The sequence below is a fragment of the Cryptomeria japonica genome, chromosome 5, assembly GCF_030272615.1.
Source record: "Cryptomeria japonica chromosome 5, Sugi_1.0, whole genome shotgun sequence".
Lineage (NCBI taxonomy): Eukaryota > Viridiplantae > Streptophyta > Pinopsida > Cupressales > Cupressaceae > Cryptomeria > Cryptomeria japonica.
In genome coordinates, this window is record NC_081409.1 from 300665745 (window position 1) to 300689504 (window position 23760).

General features: G+C 35.6%; 1 protein-coding gene across 3 annotated transcripts in view; it reads right to left on the bottom strand.

The window, feature by feature from the left end:
• Positions 1-414: 414 nt before the first annotated feature.
• LOC131045767 (GDSL esterase/lipase At5g03610) overlaps positions 415-23760 on the bottom strand; it is a 90745-nt gene continuing 67399 nt past the window's right edge. The window contains exons 2-4 of one of the 3 annotated variants that reach the window (XR_009372605.1): positions 1266-1824; positions 1097-1183; positions 415-796 (exon numbers count right to left, since the gene is read on the bottom strand). The gene's annotated coding sequence lies outside the window, so the exon portion shown is untranslated. Of the gene's footprint in view, positions 797-895; positions 1184-1265; positions 1825-1905; positions 1977-23760 lie in introns of those variants that run through there. The other 2 variants (XR_009372604.1, XR_009372603.1) reach the window with 2 other exon arrangements.

Sequence of the window (23760 nt, forward strand, 5' to 3'; positions counted from 1 at the left end):
AATGGAGCATGCAATCCAACAAAGAAGTCCAAAGCCTCTGCAAGAATGTCAACATTGACATCGTCTAAAAGTCTTTCAATCTCTTGCAATGTTTGGTCATACTTTTCACAGATCATACTTGACCTGATGATAGACAATAACTCACCACAATACCCATTAGCAAGTTAATAAAAAAGACATAAAATAGCTACCAATAGGAAAGTCATTATGATAAAATTGACAATTTTCTAAAGCAATTTATTACTATAATTATTATTTAAACAATTATAAAATATCATTTAATGATATCAAGATTTTAATATTATTACGTACAATAACTCCAACTTCAATGCAAAAACATTATGACAAGGACTTGACGCAAATGTGTCTCTTGCTTATGCATGATGTATTCAATCTTGAAATATCAACGGTATATTCGTTAGGGTATTTATTCAAAAGACCCACAAAGGTACATGGTATTTATTCAAAAGAACCACAAATTTCCTATCGAAAGCTGACTTAGGTGAAATCCTTGTGGGGATATTGTAAGCCACAAACCCAAGGGACTCTACCCAATCAATAACGTTTGGCGCCCCCTCAATAAAACTGATCGTTTTATTCTCTTCTTTTGCTCCATTTCTGTACAGCCACATTATCGTATTCCATCCTTGCTGTGTTGGATGATACATATCCCACTGAAACTTTTCCTCTACATTTGAACACACTTCATATAAAGCCCCGCCGAATTCGTCCACCTCTCCACACATATCAACCCTACCTTTTGCAGCACAACAAGGAACGAACAAATCCACAAAACCTGTCACACAATTTCAAGAACAGATGTATTATTCGGAAGGTAGAGGTTTGAAGATTTACTGGACTCGTAGAAAAAGGCATAGATTTTTGCAGTACCAAATTGAGCAGGACTGGCGAAGATATGATTAACTGCAGACATCAAATCTGAAATTATGATAGACAATTCCCTGAGATCCGATTTAAGGATTTCTACGCCCTCCCTCAATAATTTTGTATGAAAAGCTAAAATTTCATCGTAGTTTGAATCACAGGATGTTCTGCCGATCTGAGGCCCGCACCCAAAGCGAACAATATTACTCACCGCAAAATTCCTAAGCCCGCTTTCATACAACTCTTTCACAGCGTCGATTATCCCGCTTACCACAGGTTTCACCGGATCCATCACTCCCTGTAATAAAAACTAACAAATTAGGAAAATTTAGATTTTGTAAGAATTTTAAGGTGAATAAAGGCCTCAGATTTTGAATCACCTCAATGGAGCCGTTTCTGCTATCAAGGAATGCAAGGTAGTCGTTACCAACAAGAGAGATAAGAACTACAGACTGCGAGAGCTTGTGAGAGTCGAACTCATGACTTTGTCCTATCACCTTCTTAAACTGCTTCACCTGTTGTGCTAACGTTATGAAACCGTAGGCTTGAAATATTCCACTTCCTCCAACTGCAAAATTCACTCCTCGTCTAATCTTCTTCGCAGTTGCTTTACAGTCATGACTTCTGAGCAGCTCATAAGCTATGGGAGAGGGAAGCCCTAAAATATCCCCTGCACACACCACAACCACATATTGATAAGCCCCATAATGCTTAAATCCTGGTATTACACGGTTTCTAAGTAGAAGGAAGGTTTATCCCAAAAATCTGTCTGGATTTTTCCAGAAGAATATCGTCCTGCAGGATAGCCAGGCCAGGTCAAACCGTATGGTCGTCTCCATGACTCGTTTACAGTTTGATTGTATGGATTACTATTTCCAGTGTCGGCATAAGAGTCTCCAAAAACAAACAACGCCTGAGCCTTCTGTGCGATTCCTCTCCCTGCAAATCAAACAATTTAAATGGAAACCATACGAGAATATAGAATGAGGGAAGTTTGAACTGATAATTTGTAGACTTGACCTGCAAATAAACAGAGAATGGTCATCAGAAAGAGAAGGCGAGAAAACATGGCGTCCATAAGTCTAGTCTGTTCGACCAGGTATTAAGGTTATAAGGTAAAGAGGCTACAGTAAAGTCGTCCTCGTTTGAGTTTAGAGCATCTTTTTAAGTTTGTCGTTTCCAGAATGAAATGAAGGGCTGGTTAAAGACTTCTTTGGGAGGGTCAAAAATCGTGACAACAATCTATTTAGACTTTTGTCTACGGAGCATCCTTGACCGTGATTATTACCCTCACTCATGACAAAAATGTAACCTATAAACGATGTTCAAAGCATGCCTCCATATACGATATTGTTCCTCTAAATCAGCCTTTGAATGAAAGTATTTATTTCAATAAAGGCATCCCATATAGTGTTACTTGTTTTATATTTATTTTTTCTTTTCTTGTTTATAATGGAGGCTATAGTTTATTCTCCTAAAGGTCACAAATCATTTGATATTCTATTATGAATTAATATATCCTTACAATTTTGCGTAGATATCTTTGGTTTCATTATTAACCTCATTAGGTGCATATCTCGCAATCAGATTATCACATCTTGACCATGCCTCCATATCTTGTCAGTTATTTGTTCCTCTAATATAGATTACTCTCACATTTCCATGGCTTGGGTCGACTGCAAATAACTTGTACTATTGCATAACTAATTCTCTCAATATTTTGTTCTCATTGAGATTTCAAACCTTCTAAAGAGCTTCATACATCATTTGCTTCAAATTATTTTCTCTCAAGGTAATGATTCTTAGTAGGTTGGAAAACAACGTGTCTTCCATCCACTCTTCCATAAAACTCTTGAATACTTATCATCCTTTCCTATAGAACTAGAAGATGGAAATTAGGATGAATAATATTAACCATATTTAGTTTATCTTTCACCATGTGATGATCATACTCACATTTGCATGCTTCGCATTTCATAAACACTTCAACTATTTTATGTGTGATTCATTTCTTAAAGTTTGGTACATTTATGTCATATTTATGATAATCCAAGTAGGTTTGTACTAAGCTAATTTGTATATATATTATATTAATTATAGAAACTAGAATTGCCAACTTTATAGTTTATCGTCTTCAATTATATTCATATATATTAAATTTTCTTTATTCTTGTCTTATCTTTACAAAATCATGCTAGGTTAAAACATAGTTATAAAAGAGAACTAATGTAATGGTCAAAGGGATTCTCACATCTATGATCTTATTAAAAGGAATAAAAAATGTTAAGTATTATTGTCAAAATTAAGAAAAAAGTATTCATCATAATAAAATATTTATTACATGAAAGGTATATTTTTTGACATTTAAATGTATGTATGAAAAGAAAAAAACCCTTTTATTATTACCTTTTTTAATTTAATTTAATTTCTTTTCTTTTCATGCAATCAATTAAATATTTATTGCTAACTATATCTTGACTTCCACTCACTCACCACTCAATTAATTTGTAATGATCTCAGCCTAATATTACTAATTACGCTGAAGGCATTCCCTATACATGAACTAAATCCTTTGACTTCTATGATCAATGGTCCATGTCTATGGAGAGACTTGCAAGATGATTGCAATGTTTAGAACCATTGGATCATTTCAATAAGTTTCTAAATTGATATTAAAAAATATCCAATATCTCATCTTTAAAAAATAAAAAATTACTATAATTTAATTTTTAAAATATTGTAATTTAGTATGTATTTTTCTAATAAATATTATAAAATGATATAAAAAACTTGCACATAAAATAAAAATCTTAATTTACTATTAAAATAAAAAAAATCTAAATATTCATTTAAAGTTGGATCATTTTAAAAGTAAGTTTCTAAATTGATATTAAAACATATTCATGATTTAATATTTAAAACAATCTCTCTCTCTCTCTCTCTCTCTCTCTCTCTCTCTCTCTCTCTCTCTCTCTCTCTCCATGTATTTCACTACTTCTATCTCCCTATCCATTTATCTCTCTCTATATAGCCTCCTATCTATACCTCCCCTTCCCTAGCTATCTATCTTCCTCCCCTCCCTCTCTCTCTCTACCCATCTCTCTCTCTCCCTCTCTCTCTCCCCCACTCTATACCTCTATAACTACTTCTCTTTGTTTGTCTATATCTTTATCACTCCCAAGTCACTCTCCCTCTCCATATCATATCTCTATCTCTATATCACTTTATCTCACCATTTATATATATATATATCTCTCTCTCCATCTTCCCCTATATCTCTCTTTTTCTCTTTCTCTCTATATTTCCTTCTCTATCTCCTCATCTCTCTCTATCTTTATCTCTCCCTCTACCTCTCAGTATCTCTGTATCTAATTGTATCTCTTATTCTCTCATTCTATCCTCATATCTACCTCTATCTTCCTCTCTTCTCCACTATTTTAAGACATGTCTCCCTTTCTCTTCCTCTCCCTCTTTCTAGAGCTCTATATCTATATCTATTTTCCTCTATTTCCATCTCTCAATATTTATTTAATATCTCCCTCTATATCTATCTCATTATCTATCCACCCCCCCTTCTCTTTGTTTCTGTCTCTCTCTTTCCCCCTCTATATTTCTCTCTTTCTATCCCCCTTTCTACTCTCTCTCCATGTCTCCCTATTGGAAACATAACACGAGTCCATTGCTAATGGATCCTAATTATCTTCTTGATTTAGAGATTTTGTTTTAGCTATATTTGGATCATGTAAGTGGATGCATAGTTAATTTGAAGCTATCACTTCTCCATTAAGAACTTTCTTGCACAAAAACATAATTTTCCAAATGACCTACCAATTGATCACATGTATTGCACAAATGTATGCGAAAAATAAACCAAAATTGCACACTAAGGTGAGATCGCTAGTTATAAGGAATTGAAAGTGTCCTTATATAAAATTCACTTATTTCTCAAGAATAAAGATAAGGATACGGATAAGAAGAAATAAAGAATAAAAAATATAATAATAATAAAAAAGTTGATATTACTTTTTTAAAGTTTTGTAAAGAATTTAATGAAAATGTAAATATAAAAAATAAATAATATAATCATATCTTAATAATAATGATAATATCATAATAATTTAATATTAATTACAATACAATAATATAATAAATTTTTAAGTAGAATAATGAATAAATATGAATGTTTAAATCTTCTTTACTTAAATATAAAATGTTCACCCATTATATATATTTGTATCTTTCATTTACTAATTCCAGTTTAATGCAAACGACTAAAATATCAAACACCACATATCGACGAGGACGAATCTTACAAGTGGCAAATGCTTGATGCCAAAGCTGTCCTTATTGAAAGCAACCCCTAATATTTTGCAGCGACATTTACTACAGGTTTCTGAGGGTTGCTCAGTTGTACCGAACAAATTATTCATAACAGAGCCCTCAAATTCATCCTCGTGTAAAATAAAATAAAAAATTAAAAGCTCGGCCTCTTGCATAGCATCATAAATGTTCGAAATTCTGAAAGTACTCAAAAAAGATCCACAAATTGCACATAAAAAACCCTAACTTGGTGAAAATGGTGTGGGTACACTGTAAGCAACGAATCCAAGTGAGCGTAGCCACGCAGTAACATTTGGCGCCCCCTCTACAAAACTCATTGTTTCATTTTCCACTTTTGCTGCATTACTATACAGAGACATTATCGCATGCCATCCTCGCTGTGTTGGATCCCCTAAATCCCAGCGAAACCTTTCCTCTACATTAGAACACACTTTATACAAAGGCCTGCCTATTTCGTCCACCTCTCCACACCTTTCAACCCCCGCTTTCTCAGCACATCAAGGGACGAACAAATCCACCAAACCTGTCACTCAATTTCAAGAACAGATGTATTATTCACAAGGCAGAGATTTCGAAGATTTACAGGACACATAACAAAAGGCATAGATTTTGAAGTACCGAATTGTGCAGGATTGGAGAAGATATGATTAAATGCAGACACCAAATCTAAAATTATGATGGACAATTCCTTCAGATCCGATTTGAGGCTTTCTACGCTCTCCCTCAGTACACTTGTATGAAGAGCTAAAAGGTCATCGTACTTTGAATCACAGGATGTTTTGCCGATCGACATTTCTCACCGCAAAATTCCTAAGCCCGCTTTCGTACAACTCTTTCACAACGTCGATTGTCCCGCTTACCACAGGTCTCACCAGATCTATCATCCCCTGTAATAAACTCACAAATTGAGAAAAAATAGATGCTCTGAACTTTCTGCAGGCAAATAAAGACCTCAGATCTGAAAAAAATACCTCAATGAATTGCATTCGGCAATGTATCCTAGCAAGATAAAGAGTAAAGAAAAGATTTGCTCTGGAATCCTTTTCTTTACTCTTTATCTTGCTAGGATACATTGCCGAATGCAATTCATGGAAAAGGACACAATTTACTTTAAAATCGCTTTTTAAACAAAATGAAATTATTTCTAAAATTATTATAAAGTTTATACATTTTAAAATTATAAAAGCATTCAGGAGATATGGACACAGATACATAGTCAATACAGATGATGTCGGTCAAAAACGATGAGGTTGGGCTGTCAATATAAATAACGTCATATTTTTTAAACAGTTTTAATAATATTTTTTTAATAATTAAAAACTATATATTAAAAAACGTGTCCACCAAGCGAACACACTGTTTTCTCATTTATTTATTTTTTCTCAACGCAGAATTTTGCCCTGAAATTTGCTGGAGAGAACTTTTTTTAAAACCGGCACGAGAATAACCGTCAATCGTGAGAATGACGCCTAGCGCACGCGATTATCTAAAAAAAAAAGTTGCATTTTTGTATCGGCGTTGGCCAGTACCGATCAGAGACCTAAACAAACAATTAATTTATTTATCCTTTGTTGAAATTTGAAAATTTGTGTTGATAAAAACAAAAACGAAGATAAGATAAGATAAGATAATCCCTATCCAGTGGCAGTGGCAGAATCAACTATTTTTTTTCATTTATTATGTCGAAGGCATTTCTTATATGAAATGGACAGGTTGATTTTAAAATCAATGACTCAGAATTCTTTACAACCAATGCAAGCCGATTGAATAACTTTGTTCGTTGATTTTTAAAATCAATGGCTCAGAAATCTGTATGTGGCAGTTATCATTGGCAGTTTATGACAGGGACTAAAAAATTTGATACCTTGCTCTTCTTCTTTTTTAATTGAAAAATTTCAACGAAATGTAAATATTATATTTTAATAAGTGTAAGTACTTTCATAATAAAAATATTTATTATGAATTTATAATCACATAAAATAATTACTAGCAATTGCACCTTGTGTGCAATGGGTACGTCGAAAATGTGTGGAAGGTCAATTCAAATATCTTTTGTCTATTTTCTATACACGTGTAATACGTGACGGCACTTGGTAAGACCTTTAGAAAATGATGTTGTTTGTGCAACAATAGTCTCAATAGAGAAGTGATAGCTTCAAATTAGCTATGTATCTACTTAAGCAGATCCAAACATGATTTAAATAAAATCTTTGAATTAGGATATAGTAAGATAGAGATAAGGGAAGAGATATGGATGGATCAAAATAGAGGGGAAAACCAAATAATGGAAGAGATGGAGACAAAGAGGTGAATAAATCTAGATATAGAGGTCTAGAAAGATGTAAAGGATGAGAGATAGGGTGAAATATGGATGGATAGAGAGAAGGAAGATTGTTGTCTATTGTTTGCATATGTTTGTGTAGTTCATCATGTGAATTGGTAGGCCATTTACCAAATGATATTGATTGTATAAAATAGTTCTCAATGAATAAGTGATAGCTTCAAGTCAAATATGCGTCCACTTACAAGAATCTAATTATGACTAAATATACTTTGGATAATATATTGGAGGGCAAAAATAAATGATATGAAAAAAATTGTCTTTATTGTTATAGGGTAGGTTGTTCCTGGGACATTTGATTGTCAAAGTTTCTAATGTATCTTTCGTGTAAAAGTCTAATGTGATTTTTTGGGTGCATGTTTGCCAGAGATGTACAAAACCCTACCAAAGCATATATTAGAAGGCATAAAATCGAAAATATGAATTGCACGGAGGGAAAAAAAAAGAAAGAGACGACAAAAACAGTGAGTAAAAGAAAACAATCATTGGAAAATAGTAGAATTTAAAATGAAGTTGCAAGTACCTAATAAGTCGTGCAGATGGGCCGTTCGGAAATAGATATGAATTGAATGAGAGGTAGAGGGAAACGATGAAAGCGAATGGTAGAAAATATCACTTTTTTGTAGTCCCATCATTCACACAGGAGATGACGATGATAGAAAACGAATCAATGGTTATAGGGAGTGCAATTGTCTTGCACTATCTCTCTACAATTGTGTACCATTGATGGACAAATAGAACTCATCCATTTCATATAAGTTATGCCGAGGTAAAGAGAGGGAGAGATTGGCAAAAATATGAAAAGGGGGTGGGGGGTTTAGGTGAGAAAGGAGAGAAACGAGAGAGATAAAGAGAGAGGAGATAGCTATACATAGATATGGAAGAGATAAACATATAAAAAGGCAAAGAGAGGGAGAGAGAGAGGCAAAAATATATGAAGTGATACATAAAGAGACAACTTTTACTAAAACAAAAATATTAACTACTTTTATCATTTAATTATTAAACAATGGACCTTCTATAACTTTAATGAATTTTTGTTTTGAACTAAATCTTTGAGTACACATGCATATTGTACCTTGACACTACAAAGATGTTTTTGATAAAGAAGCAATGAGAACTAGGGGGCTGACCCGGATTACACAACAAGCCTCAAATACAATATTGAGACATTGTCACTAATTTTAAGCCTAAATATGTTGATTGTAGATCATATATAGATATTTCTATAATAAAATACAAATTAATTTTTGTTTTTAAATAAACGTTTTAAATTTTTTTTTAGTATTTTATTAAATCATATCCTCTTAAAATTACCTTGAAATATTAAATATATTTTTAACAATATTTTTAATGGTTTCCCTTTCAATGTTTGACTCCAAATATTATGTATGATCGTATATTTTAACCTAAATAAACAACTTACTCCTATAATAATCATACTAATTTTTGTATATAATGAGTAAAGGAGGGAATAGCTACATGATTCTTTTGGACATCATACATGTCGCTAATCGCTATCACCATGTAGATCTCGCGTAAAACATGGAACTTAACTTTGACGGTCATCTCTGCGCTTCAACGATTTTGTCAATTTGATGGCTGCAAGCCTTAAGTTGAGTTCGCAGTCATTGTAGTTCTTCCCTCCATGACAGATACACTTCGACACTCTACAACATTAATGGAGATAATAAGCATCATTACTTTGCATTTAATGTAGAGACTGAAGTCTTCAGTGATTTGTTTGTAATTTGAATATAGATGCTGTAGTACAAAAATAATTTGATGTAATTGCATGGACAAAGAGAGGAAAATCTAGTGGTTCAAATGATTGTGACATGGAGGAGGCATGAATATAGAGGAGATCAAATATTGGTTTAGATAGTGGGCAGACACCACAAAAAATTGAACTGACTAGTAGTACTTTTTGAGGAGACTGCAGATGACAGTGAAAACAATAGATGCACACGATTCTCCCAATTGTCTTGCATGTTGTATTGACGAGGTTGAACTGTCAATCCAAAAAAATTAGCCCGTCCATTTCATAGTAGGAGATGCCTTCGGTGAAATAAATATAATAATAAACATAATTTCTTAATCATTATTATTTTAATTATATTTATGTAATAATAATTAATTTTATCTTAATAAAATATTATTACTAATTATAATATGAATATTATAGTGAAAATATTTTTCTTAAAAAAGTAATTTTGATTTAATTAAAATTTCTTAATCTTAAGTTTAATCTTAAATATACCTTTTCATTATTATTTCAAGATTACATTATTTAATTGTGTTTATGTACTATTAATTAAAACTTAAACCTCAATAAAATCCTATTATTAATTATAATATACTATAGTATAGACACTATAATGGAAATAATCATTTTTATTCTAATGATGAAGTGAAAAATATTTAAATTATGATTTAAAAATTAAAAAAATATTTTATATATATTAAAATGATTAAAAACAATGTACAATTTTAAAAAAGTACTAAAAATATTGTATGCGGGAAAAGTGGGATGATAAAACTTAATATGTGAAAATATGTTAAATGACTTGTCCACACACACACAGAGGACTTCTTGATGCAAGCTATGGAGTGACGTAGTGTTACTCAGCTTCCCAAGGAGGGTCCCATAGTTCTCTATCTCACAATGTCCCTCAAACCAATGTTTTTGCTCTCAGATCACTGAGCAAAATGGTTTAGGGATGGCAAATATGAGAACGAGAGATGCTTTTGCTAAATTTAGTATGAAATAGATGTGAAGCTATGTATGATGCTAAAAATGCAATAAACTAAATGATAAGATGACAAGATTAGTATGAATACTATCCTAACATGATATATTTAATCTATGATTGAGCTAAAATGATAAAGAACTTATTCTAAACATGCATATTTAGTCTAATTCCTGATCTAAAAGAGGCTAAATGAGGAGCATAAAGATGATATGAAAAAGCTTGAAATTATTTGAGCATAAGTATAATGCTTCAAATTTGAAAGATGATTGTTAAGAATGGAGGAATGAGAGCTCTATTTATAGCACAAACAGGGCAATGGATGGTCAGGATTGAAAGGTTTAATCAAGGGCCAAGTTTGAAAGTTGGGGATCCATGCGCACAATTGGCACCAATGAAATGGTGACAAGTGTCAACATAGGATTGGGTTGAGAGAAGAGGTTGGAGGCATTAAAGGCCTGAGAAGACCTCATGGTTATCTAAAGGCTAAGGGTCAAGTCTAAGTTAGACTTACCCACTGGATTAAGAGTTAATCCAAGGATAAACCTTTGTGCAAATGATTAAGAGATAATCATGGTCAAAGCATTAATGACCTGATGAGACCCTTGGGTTGGATAGAGGTTGAGTCAAAACAAATGTTTTAACCATGTGGGAGGGTTTGACTTAACCATTAATGGTTATTGGAGACTTTAGGGATTAAGTGGTTGAAGGTTGGAAGCCTTCAATGGTTTTCAAAGACTTTAAGGGTTTTGGTGGTTGAAGGTTGAAAACCTTTAATGGTTATCAAAGACTTTGAGCCATTTGAGAAGTGACTTCCCTTTGCTTAGGGATGTGACAAAGTTTAGAGAAGGGGTTGGGTTAATTGGAAGCGATTAGAAGATTCTAGAAGAGATTAGAAAGGGGTTTGGGATTTTGCAAGTGGATGGAGAGATAATAGGTTTTAATTGAATTAATTTAATTCATTCAATTTGGTTGTAATTTGGAGAAATTAAATAAATTAGATTTATTCAATTAAAGATAACTATTTAATTAAATTTGAATTTAATTAAAAGTGGATAGGGGGATTTAATTGAATAAAATGATTTATTCATTAAATGGGTATAGTGAATTTAATTTAAATAAATTGAATAATTTATTTAATTAAATAGAGGAATGTGGATAGTTTAATTAAATTAGATTTAATTAAATAGAGAAATGAACATAAAATATTCATTTAGGAATGTGGTCATTTTTATACGTTTACATTTTGCCCCTCTTTGAAGTGACGTGTGTGCACATGTTATTTCAAAGAAAATGATGTGTTTTTGTGATTTTATGATCAAATGTAATTTTTGTGTCGCTCTTTTGATTTGCAAGTTGTGCCTCAGATTTGATGTGTGATTCCCCCTCGGGAGATGAATCAATTTTGAAAATTTTTGATTTAATTTGATGAAGTTCGTATGATGTGTATGATTTCGTGTATGTAAAAAGTGTGCAGATTGATTCATCTCCCGATAAGTTACAACTGTTTTGGTATAGGGGAGACCGCGACCATATTACAGGTCCCTATGGCTAACCCTAATTTCATTTTCCTCCTATAAAAGGGGAAAAGGGGTTGATTTAGGTTCATTTGTGCTTTGTTGATTGTGAAGAAAGAGAATTTTCTCTGGAGAGAAAATGTCGATTCCTTATCACAGACACCGTTTTGAGCGCGTTCGGAGGTACTGGAGACCTATAGCGCGTGGACCACTAGTAAGTCAACATTTTTTACCCCTTTTTGATTTTTTGTTTTGTCATTTTTGGTCACTTTTTAAATTTCAAAGTTCGGGTGTTACGTTTTAGCGCGTCTAAGGTCCACAGTAGCGCATGCGAAGTGTGAAGTAGCGCATCAAGTTTATATTTAGGGGTTGCGTCCGAAAACTGTAGGTTAGCGCATAAAACTTTTAGGTTAGCGCGTGTATGGATAATAGCGCATGTAAGGTATTAGGTAGCACGTCGCATCAATGGAGTAGCGCATAGGTTCAACCTAGCGCATAAGGACCATAGAGGGTCGCATAGGGAAGGGGCTTTAGCGCGTAGGACTAACCTAGTACATAGGGCTAAAAGGGTAGCACTTAGGAGGGATAGATTAGCGCGTAGACAGAGTCTAGCGCATAGGATGGGTTAGGTAGCGCAATGGAAGAAAAGAGTAGTGCATAGACAGAGTCTAGCACATAGAACAGGTAAATTAGCGCGTAGGAGAGACAGCCTAGCGCGTGGGTGTGATTTAGCGCATTGAAGTTCTGTTTTAGCGCATCTGAAAAAAATTTGCAGTTTTGCCCGAGTTGAAAATTTGTTTTGTTTGCCTATCATGTTTTGATGAATTTACCCAATATGAGTGTTTGCATAACTTGTTTTGATTTGCGAGTTTTCAAGTTATATATAGATATCAATCTATTGTGTTGATCAAAATATGATGTAGTTGCGTGTTCTGTGTCAAGTTCAATGTATGTGAAAGCCTGAGTTGTGTTACAAGCCGATATGGGTTGGAAACTTGAGTTATTTTACAAGCTGATATGGGTGGGAAACTTGAGTTGTTTTACAAGTTTATGTGATGCTGGTACTTGAGTTGTTTTACAAGTTTTGATATGGTTTTTGAGAACTTGAGTTGTGTTACATGTTGATATGAAATGATAGGTTTTTGAACTTGATGTAGATGAGTGAATTGTTTCATGTTGTTGATGTAAGTTTGATTTTGATATCTTTGTGTTGATGTGGAAACTGATATTGGATTTGTTTTGTTTGTTGACAGGAGCGATTGGGTGTCGTACAGTCGAGGGAGAGATTCCCGAGACCGTGGACGTTGATACCGAGATTATCACAAGCAGATTTGGACATCATAGAGAGATGTGGATTGACCTCGCTTTTGGATATGCCTCGGTTCACTGTGAACTGGGGGCTTTTGACAGCGTTGGCAGAGAGGTGGCATAGCGACACGAACACCTTTCATTTTGCCACGGGAGAGATGACAGTGACACCGAAGGATTGCTACCGGATTTTGCAGATTCCTATTGTAGGGGCACTCCTTCCTTATGAGAAGTCAGAGGAGGGTGGCACAGAGGCACTGCGCCGGATTTTCTAGGATGACACAGTTTGTGGGTACGAGATTCCCTAGCAGGAGTTTTTGGATTTGGGTTATGCACCGCTGCCATCTGTACTGGCAGGATTTATTAGGGGATTCCTTTGTCCTGATCGTAGGTCAAAGGGATTCTCGGTGGGATGGGGACTGGTTTTGGAGGAGATGGTGATGTAGGGTAGGAGGTTTGCATGGGGGTCAACGATGCTAGCACACTTATACAGGAGTTTACACGAGGTAGTATACCTCGGTTATAGTAGCTTGTCAGTAGGAGTGACCTTATTACAGGTATGGTGCTGGGAGCACATTCTAGTAGCTAGGCCACTGGCAGATAGAGACAGGCCCGTAGGTGTAGCATATGCCTACGGATACAGAGGCCTAGTTGTCCAGCGTAAGCTGGGCAAACTAGAGCATTGGAGGAGGATATTTGATGATATAGATATGGTCACTTGAAGGCCGTATACAGGTTGCGAGGTATGGGTGGAGGATGGGCTGGAGATGCCCTTTGTATTTATGACATGGTATCTGATTAGGAGGACCCCGTTCGTTATTGAGTGGTTTGTGGTGACCCAAGTTTTGCAACAGTTCGGGCGCCAGCAGGGGGTTCCTCGGGGAGCGTGCCTGTATGCACAGAGGCAACAGGATGTGGCCGATTGGGGGCCAACTATTGACAGTGCGGTGGCCGTGGAGGAGTTTGTGGGGATAGCGGGGCAAATCTGGGACTATGCCCCAGAGATTCAGGACGCTAGGATGACAGATGAGTTCACCCGTTTGTTTGCTGCGTGGGCAGTGGCGAGGATCTCAGATCCAGAGGAGATGAGGCCAGTGTTTGACTTGGATGGGGAGGAGGGAGACGGGGGAGATGATGGAGATGATGGAGAGGATGGAGGAGGTAGAGGAGCTAGAGGGAGGCGGGGAGGTAGAGGTGTGGAGAGAGCGGTACGGCAGGGGAGGATTGAGAGGGGGAGAGGAGGATTGGCTATCGGAGCCGGGAGAGAGGGGAGAGTGACGAAGGTACTGGCTGCAGTGGGGGGTGAGGAGGAGATGGTTAGACCAGCACAGAGGAGGAGGGTAGATATACTCCCACCTCCAGTACCGAGGATAGGGTGAGTGGGAGGGGTTCCTCCAGCATAGGTACCACTGCGGGTTCGAGTGCAGGTCATGTGGAGGATGCACAGATCCGGACCCTGTAGATTACCGTTCAGCAGCTGCAGGCACAGATTTTGACCTATTAGTGGTAGATTTCTCAGTTGACCACTAAGAGAGATACTGAGATAGAGTGGCGAGGACGAGTGGAGGAGGCCTTGGCGAGTGTGCAGAGAGCAGCGACGGGTGGTCCATTGAGAGACACCCTTAGAGAGCTGACACGGAGAGTGCAGGAGGTAGAGTATTATAGGCGGCATTATGAGGCTGCAGTACGCAGAGATCAACGAGTGGAGAGCTTTGCACAGTCGAGATCGAGTCAATCTCGAACTGCTGGGACACGATCTAAGAGCCGAGGTGTGACGGGGCCGGCGAGACAGGACCCTCCTAGAGATGCAGGGGTGAGCGTATCTGGAGCGAGACAGGACCCTCCTTGAGATCCAGGGGCGGGTGTATCTGGAGCGAGATCATCTTCGTCAGGAGATAGTCATACTTGAGAGACAGGGTCTCTGTTGTATTTTTGAGCAGTTTGTTATTTGTTGTACTGGACACAGTGTGTGGACACATTTTGTACATTTTGATCAGTTTTGAGATATATATATATATATATATATATATATATATATATATATATATATATATATATATATAACACCATTTTTGATCATGTGATGTGTTAATATGGATGCATTTATTTTATGTGATGATGTAATGCTTAAATATATGATGTAATGTTATGATGCAGGATGTATGTTTTTTATATGCTGTAAGATGTATCTTGAAAATGAGATGTATGTTTGATTTATGCTGCTAAATGTATCATGATATGTAAATGATGTTAAATGATATGGAATGATGTGTATGCAACTAATTGTAAAATGATATGCAACTAATTATAAAATGATATGCAACTAATTGTTTTTGGAGCATCCCTCATTCTGTATTTGCCATCCGATATAACCATTTTTTTGCTTTTTTTGTAAATATCATCACTGAGCATTGATTTGTTTAGGATATGTTGAAAATTTATACAAGCATAATGGTATAATTGAACCATAATGACCTGAGAAAAATTTATATGATATTTGATTTTGCAAGATAGCACAAACATCAAGGTATAATTGAACCAAGACGACCTGAGTGCGTATTGCGTAAATAGACAAGATTTGATCATTTGTATGCATGAAGTGAAATCAAGCCGTCAGTGATATTGGACGTATCACGTCTCGAGGCATGTATTCATATAGTACAAGTGATCGCCTCCCAGAAAGAAGACTAAGAAAATATTGGAAGCTCCCCACGATCTCTAGCTGTGAAGCATTTAGTGAGACAAGGAAGAGAATCCAATAATGCACAAAGTTCAAAATGCAAAACTAGTTAAGATTTTATGCTATAGTGCAACATTTAGTACTTCAGAAAATCATCCATCCTTGATATTTTCGTGTTTTGTTTTTGTTTTGGTTTTTGCGATGAAGCGTAGTGTTGTTTGTTGGATGTCATGCTGTTGAGTTTTGCATTTAGTCTTGATGTTTTGAATGTTTGCAAGATTGATACGATTTACATGCCCCTTGCTGAGTGTGCCTCTCAATGTGAATACATACAGTGATTCCAAGCCATGGTGTATGAGTGGTAGGAGGATATATATAGACAAATTAGGATATTGACTATGCGAAGTATGTCCTGAATGGATATTTGCTAAGTGTCAGGTGATGGTCGATAGTGTTTGTATGGATAAAATGGTATGGAAATAGATAGAGGAGCCGTTCTTTCACAAGGGCGCCTATTCACCAGGTTTTCACCCTTTGTTTTTATTGTATTTTGTTTTTGCTTTTTCTTGATTTTTTGATTTTTTTGTTTGTTTTTGGGCTTTTTCCATGCACTAGGCTACTTTAAGTATAGTACCTTTTCAGATGAATGCTGTTAGTTGGGTCTTCGAGCACATCTCCTTCAGAATTTGTTAACTGATAAGCACCTGATCCATAAACGGATATGATAACATAGGGACCCAACCAGTTAGGTTCAAATTCCCCTTTCTTTTCTCGATCTTGCTGATTTCTTGGATTTTCTTTAAGGACTAGGTCACCAACCTTGAAGTTGCGGGGAATGACCTTGTGATTGTAGCTCCTGCACATGCGTTGCTGATATGCTTTGAGATGAGTATAAGCATGTTGGCATCTTTCATCTAATAGCTCAAGTTCTTGTAGACGATTAACTCGATACTCTTCATCTGGGATTAAGCCTTTCAAAGAGACTCTGAGAGATGGGATCTCTACCTCCAGGGGTAAAATAGCCTCTGATCCATATACCAATGAGTATGGTGTTGCTCCTGTAAGTGTGCGGATGCTGGTCCTATATGCCCAAAGTGCTGGATTGAGTTGTACATGCCAATCTTTGCCTGCATCATTCACTATTTTCTTGAGGATTTTTAGTATTGTCTTGTTAGATGCTTCTGCTTGACCATTTCCCTGTGGATAATATGGTGTAGAGAACCTATGTTGGATTTTGAATTTTTCACATAGTTTTTGGACATCTTGATTTTTGAAGGGTCGTCCATTATCTGTGATGATTGAACTTGGAATACCATATCTGCAAATCAGATAATTTAGGATAAAAGAGGCAATTTGTTTCCCGGTCACCGTGGTCATGGGAACTGCTTCTATCCATTTGGTAAAGTATTTTGTTGTTGTTATAATGAACTTGTGTCCATTTGAAGAGGACAGATGAATTTTGCCAACTAGGTCCAGTCCCCACTGACAAAAGGGCCATGATGTTGTAAAGGGTTGCAGTTCCTGTGCTGGTGCATGTATTAGATTACCATGGATTTGGCATTTAGGACATTTCTTGGCAAAGTGATATAAATCTTTCTCCATTGTAGGCCAGTAGTATCCCATCCTTAGAAGCTTTTTAGCAAGAGTAGTGCCGATTGAATGTGTGCCACAAATACCTTCATGAAGCTCGTGTAAAGCCAAATCGGAATCATTACAATCAAGACAACGAAGAAGAGTAGCATCGAGACCTCGACGATATAGAGTATCAGCAGTAAGGGTATAACGGGCAGCTTGTCGGATAAAGTTACGTTTTTGGTTACGGGATTGGTCAATGGGTAAGATATTATGCTTGAGATAGTTGTATATTGGTCCATATAATGGAGAATCTGAACCAGTCAAGGCATAGATAACATGGGATTCAGAGTGGTCATAGGCGGGGGAAAATAGTTGCTCTACCAGGAACTCATAACGACTCTGTTGCTCAAGAATTTGTAGTAGCGAAGCGATTGTAGCCATTGCATCAGCTGCTTTGTTGTTCAATCTTGGTATTTTCTCGAAGATGATGTGCACAAAATACTGTTTGAAGTCATCCACCATTCGTTTGTAGGGTAGTAGCTTGTCGTCTTTTGTCTGATAGTTGTTATTGATTTGATTAATGACCAGTTGTGAGTCTCCATAGACTTTTAACTCTGTGATTTTTCATTCTATGGCCATTTTGATGCCTATGACCAGTGCTTCATATTCAGCCACATTATTTATGCATGGAAACATAAGTCTGTATGATTTTGGCATAGTGTGGCCTTCAGGAGTGATGAACAGAATGCCGGCACCTGAACCATGTTGAGTATAGGATCCGTCAAAGTATAGGGTCCATTGTTTAGTAGAAAGAGCAAGGACGTCCCTATCTGAAAATTCAACCTCCATAGTTTGTTTGCCTGGTAGCGGTGCTTCGGCCAACTGATCTGCAATTGCTTGTCCTTTGATGGCTCGTCTTTCTGTGTATTGGATGTCAAATTCACTGAGAATCATGACCCATTTAGCCAATTGGCCTGTAAGAGCTGCCTTGCTGAGTAGATATTTGAGAGGATCAATTTTGGCAACTAGCTTGATGGTGTGTGCTAGCATGTAATGTCGGAACTTCTGAGATGCAAAGACCACTGTTAGGCAAGCTTTTTCAATAAATGTATAATTGAGCTCATAGCCATTCAATGTTCTACTAATGTAGTATATGGCGCGTTCCTTTCCTTGTTGATCTTCTTGTGCCAATAATGCCCCCAGTGAAATATCTGTTGTTGAGATATATAGAATAAGTGGCTTTCCGGTGACTGGTGGTACTAGAACTGGTGGATTCATCAGGTACTATTTTATTTGATAAAAAGATTCTGCACACTTAGCCTCCCATTTGAATGGTACATTTTTGTGTAGCAAATGGATAAATGGTAGACTTTTATCTGCTAGCTGAGCGATGAATCGCCGGATTGATTGAAGTCGTCCCTGTAGAGATCTGAGTTGACTGATATTCTGTGGTGGTGACATTTCCATAATGGCTTGTACCTTTGCTGGATCAACTTCAATACCCTTAGCTGAGACTATGTAGCCTAGTAACTTGCCTGATGTAACCCCGAAGACACACTTCTTAGGGTTAAGCTTGAATTGGAATTTCTTCAATCGATCAAAGATTTTTGTTAGGATGCCAAGATGTTCTGCTCTGGTGAAGGATTTAGCTACTAAGTCATCCACATAGTCTTCCATAAATGTGTGCATCATGTCATGGAATATTGTGGTCATTGCTCTTTGATAAGTAGCCCCTGCATTCTTTAAGCCAAAAGGCATAACATTCCAACAATACGTCCCCCGAGGACAGGTGAATGCTGTTTTATCTTGATCTTCAGGAGCTATCTTGATTTGGTTATAGCCTGAGAAACCATGAATTAGTGAGAGCATTGCATGGCCTGCTGTGAGATCTACAATTATGTCGATACTTGGCAGAGGAAAGTCATCTTTTGGACAAGCTTTGTTGACATCTCTGAAGTCAGTGCATATTCTGATACTACCATCAGGTTTTGATACTGGAACGATATTGGATATCCACTCTGCATAGTCAATGGGTCAGATGAATCCGACGTCTAATAATTTCTTTAGTTCAGTTTTGACCATGAGTGCCACCTGTGGATTCATCTTTTGTAGCTTTTGCTTGACTGGCTTAACTCCTGTAGAGATGGACAGATGATGCATAATTAAGTGTGGATCTACTCCGGGCATATCAGCATATGACCAAGCAAAGTTGATTTGATGTTCTTTAAAGAAGATGATGAATGTCGATCTTTCTTCCTCTGTCAGAGATTCTGCAAGATGTATATTTCTGGCTGTTTCTGTGGTACCAATGTTGATTGATTGAGTGGGTTCAATCAATATGGGCGATCGCTCATGAAAGTGCTCAGGAAGAGTGTCAAGTCTCCCATCGTTAGGTGCCTTAAAAAGGTTTTCACCCTCCGATGCGTCCTTTATTTTTACTTTTTTATGATCTAGAGCTACCATTGACTGGTTTTCAGCATTAGATTCGTTATTTGGTGCATTTTTGCGACTGAGAGACTTGGCACTCCCTGATTGACAGATATCATTATTTCGTTCACTGGTAGAGCCTGTTTCCAGATTTATGGTACATAGGTAATGGACAATAGATGCATCATCTGGGAAAATTGGTATATCATTTGTTTCAGGTTCGTCCTAGTCGATGAAGTCAGGAAAGACAAGTGGTAAGGAATCGTTGGGTGGATCAAGTTCGGCTACCGTAAGTGTTAGGATAGAGTTTTCATCATGCTGGGTATTGGGTTTAAAGAAATTTAGGATTTTGTCGAGGTCCTCGATGGTATCATCTTCCACATAGACTTGTTCATAATGTTTCTGTTCACTTTCCTAAGCGTCATAGATATGTTGCGGTCCAAATTCAAGAGGTCTATCCTCTGCGTTATGTTCTTCCTGAGAAAGGGATATAGAATCAGTATCATCCAGGATATCAGTAGTAGCATTGGAGCAGGTACCCCATTCATATTCATTGGAATTTGTCTCATAGGCATCATCCCAGATTCTATCTATGCTGTAAACAGGTGTGTTGTATGGTGAAAACAAATCTTTGATGATGGTTACCATTTTGAGGGTTTTTGTAGATTCTGTATCAGATCCGTCTTCTACTTGCTGGATTTGTTCATAGACTGTGCTTCCTCGGGGAGGAATAACGGTATTTGGAGATGACCTGATTTGTTCTTGAGATATTGGTGTTTGAATATGAGCTATTGCTGCAGATAGGGCCTTCTTATGACTTAGAAGTTTTTTCTGATGTAACTTCTGATCTTGATGTTCCCGTGCCTTGCGGATTGTTTCTGCTGATTCAAAAAGTGCTTCCTGCCAGGATTCTTCTTTGTACTTCTTCTTTTCCTTCCATTGAGGTTTGATAGGGAGGTGAGGCGGCTGTTTCAATAGGAACGTGAGTTTAGAACCCAATATTGCTTTGTTTCTGCTAGGTTGTGAAGGAAGATCTATAGGTGCAGTGACTCCTTCTTTGCGTTTGCCAATAGGTCCTTTACCGTCATATCCCATTTGCTTCATGATTAAGTAGCCTTTTCCATACATGTGTGTTGGTAGAACAATGTCCAGAGCAGCTGCTCTATGATTTTCTTCTTCATCTTTGTATAACCAGCTAAGAATATCTTTGTCTTTTGATTCATGTGCTAGAGTACCCAATTGGATGAAGGTACCATCAAATTTAGTGATGGGCTGAGTAGCCAGTTGTGTTGATGTAGTAGGAAAACCATGCGATCGAGGTGAGGTTGGCAATTTTGCCAAACATAAAGGCTCCAAAGAGTATTCTCCCATGCCTTGGTCTTTGATTTGCATTTTCTGCTTGAAGTCTCCCCATAAGGAGTTGGATTTTGCTGTTTGTGGATCTAATGTTGAAGGTTGCTGCTTTTCTCTATTATGAGGAACCAAACTGTCCTGGGCTGCCCCCATTGTATTGCAATGTTGAAATGGATTGTGATCAGCAGATATGGAGATTTCTTGTCCATCATAAGGAAACTTGACACACAGGTGATATGTAGAAGGTACTACTTGCATTTCATGTATCCAAGGTCGTCCTAACAAAATATTGTAGGTTAGATCAATATCTAAGACTTGACAAATAGTATCCTTTTGTACTGGGCCTACTTGAATAGGTAATATCACTGTGCCTTCAGAGGACCTTTCCTCATCATCATATGTCTTTATGGTAATTTTCTTGCAAGGGTCAATAGATTCTTCTGAGAAGCCTAATGCACGGATAAGCTTTAAAGTACATATATTAAGGCTGGCTCCTCCATCTATTAGGACTCTTTTGACTCGGTGTTTACAAACAATGACTTCAATATGGAGAGGAGTATTATGTGGATTAACTAACGCATCACTATCATGCTATACAAAAGGTCTATTTTGGAGCCAGAATAGCTTCGACCTAAAAAGAGTGTGTGTTCAACAATAATACAGTCTATTTTGTAGTTTATTTATTTATTGCTCCTTTTCCATTATTGTGAATGAGCAATATTTTTTTGATTAAAAGATAGGGACTTTTGTATTAAGCCTATTCACATTTGTTTCTTTTTTTGTGGATTTGTTTGGAATTATGTTATGATGTTTTGTTTAGTATTTTGACTGTAGATTGTCCACATGCAAAGTAGTGAAAATTAGATTCATTGGTTTCTTGTGAAAGTAGTGTTCGAATCTGACTATTATGATTTTAATTCATAGTTTTAGCCTTTTGGTGGAAGAAATATTGATTTAAATCTAGATATATGTTAAGGATGGACTAGTTAACTAGTTGCTTAAATTGAGAAGAAAAAGAAGTGTTTAGCAATGCTATATGGTCGAGACACGTTTTTATTCACAAATAAATAATGTTTTCTGATTTGAAGGGCTTCTCAATCTTTTAAAAAAAGAAACCATGATTGTGGTTTGCCTAGTAAAATTCTAATTAAGGGAAATAGATAAATTGGAATCTTTCCCTGTTTTAGTGGAACAACAACTCTTAAAAATTGAAAATAAGAGTGGCTGCTTATTGAAAAAAATGACACGTGGCTTCACCATATTTTTTTCTGTTTTTTATTTGCCTACAATTTTGCTTATAAATTTTATTTGTAAGAAATATTAGCAATAATTTCATTTATGAAAAGGATTTTAAGAAATTGTATAGAAATTAAGCAGCCATTTTACTATTCATGGGGTCCCCTGCTCCACAAATTTCTCCTTAAAAAGTTGAGCAATTGCTGCTAGCCAAAATAAACTAAGCAACAACATGGGGACCTGCCCTTAAATGTAATTTGTATATGAAATGTAAGCTTAATAATGTTGTGGATTTTGTTGTGAGCTTCTATAAAGAAATTTAAATTAAATATGAACATTAATTAATATGATTGAGTAATATTGGATTATATTATTTTTATTCTTTTATTCTATTATAAAATGTTAAATTGGAATATTAGTAAATGTAAACTTCTAAATTTTGAATACAAACTTAAATTAAATATTGGATTGCAAAGTTTTAATTGTTTAGTATTGTTTAGGCTTGATCAAATTTTAAATGGAAGCTAATTGTAAATATTCAATAGTTAACTTTCCATATTATTAGTTCCTCCAAAGCAGGACTATTGCATTCATGCAATTCAATTTTTCAATTAGTTGAAAAAATCTATAATCCATATTTATTTTATATTTTACACATCTATAAAACAATATCAATTTTCTTTATTTCTATTGGCTCACATTGAAAATAGTGAATAGAAAATTCAATTTTCTTCGGTGTAAAATAATATATTTATTTGCTCATTAATAAAAAAACTAATAATAGACTTTCTATTTTCAATATTTTTTAAAGATTGCAAAATCGTTTTATGCTTTCTTCCCTTTAAATGTTGGCACATATGACTAAATTGAATAATTTTAAATTTTAATCAAGAAAATTAAATTTTTCAAAAAACACTTAAATAATGAGCTTTAATTGTTTGGAAACTATTAATGAGTTCTTCCACTTAAATTTAATATTTAAATACTTATATATTTTTTTTAATATTTCATAATAAATTAATTTTTAATGTTTTTTTATATTTTTAATTGTTTATAATTGCTTGGTGTATATATAGTCATTAAATTCATGTTTTATGCTCGGTTTTGAATTTAAAATTATTAATATTCATAAAATCAAGTATATTAAATTTTAAATTTTAACTAATTAATATTTTCAATCAAATATATTTAATTGTCAATTTTAATTAATTCATATTTATGGTCAAATGTATTAGATTTTATTTTTTAATTACTAAATATTATTAGGTAACACGTTTTAAAGTTAAAAATAGCATATATATCTTTAGTTTTAAGATATATAAATTACATCAATATATATTAAGGTGT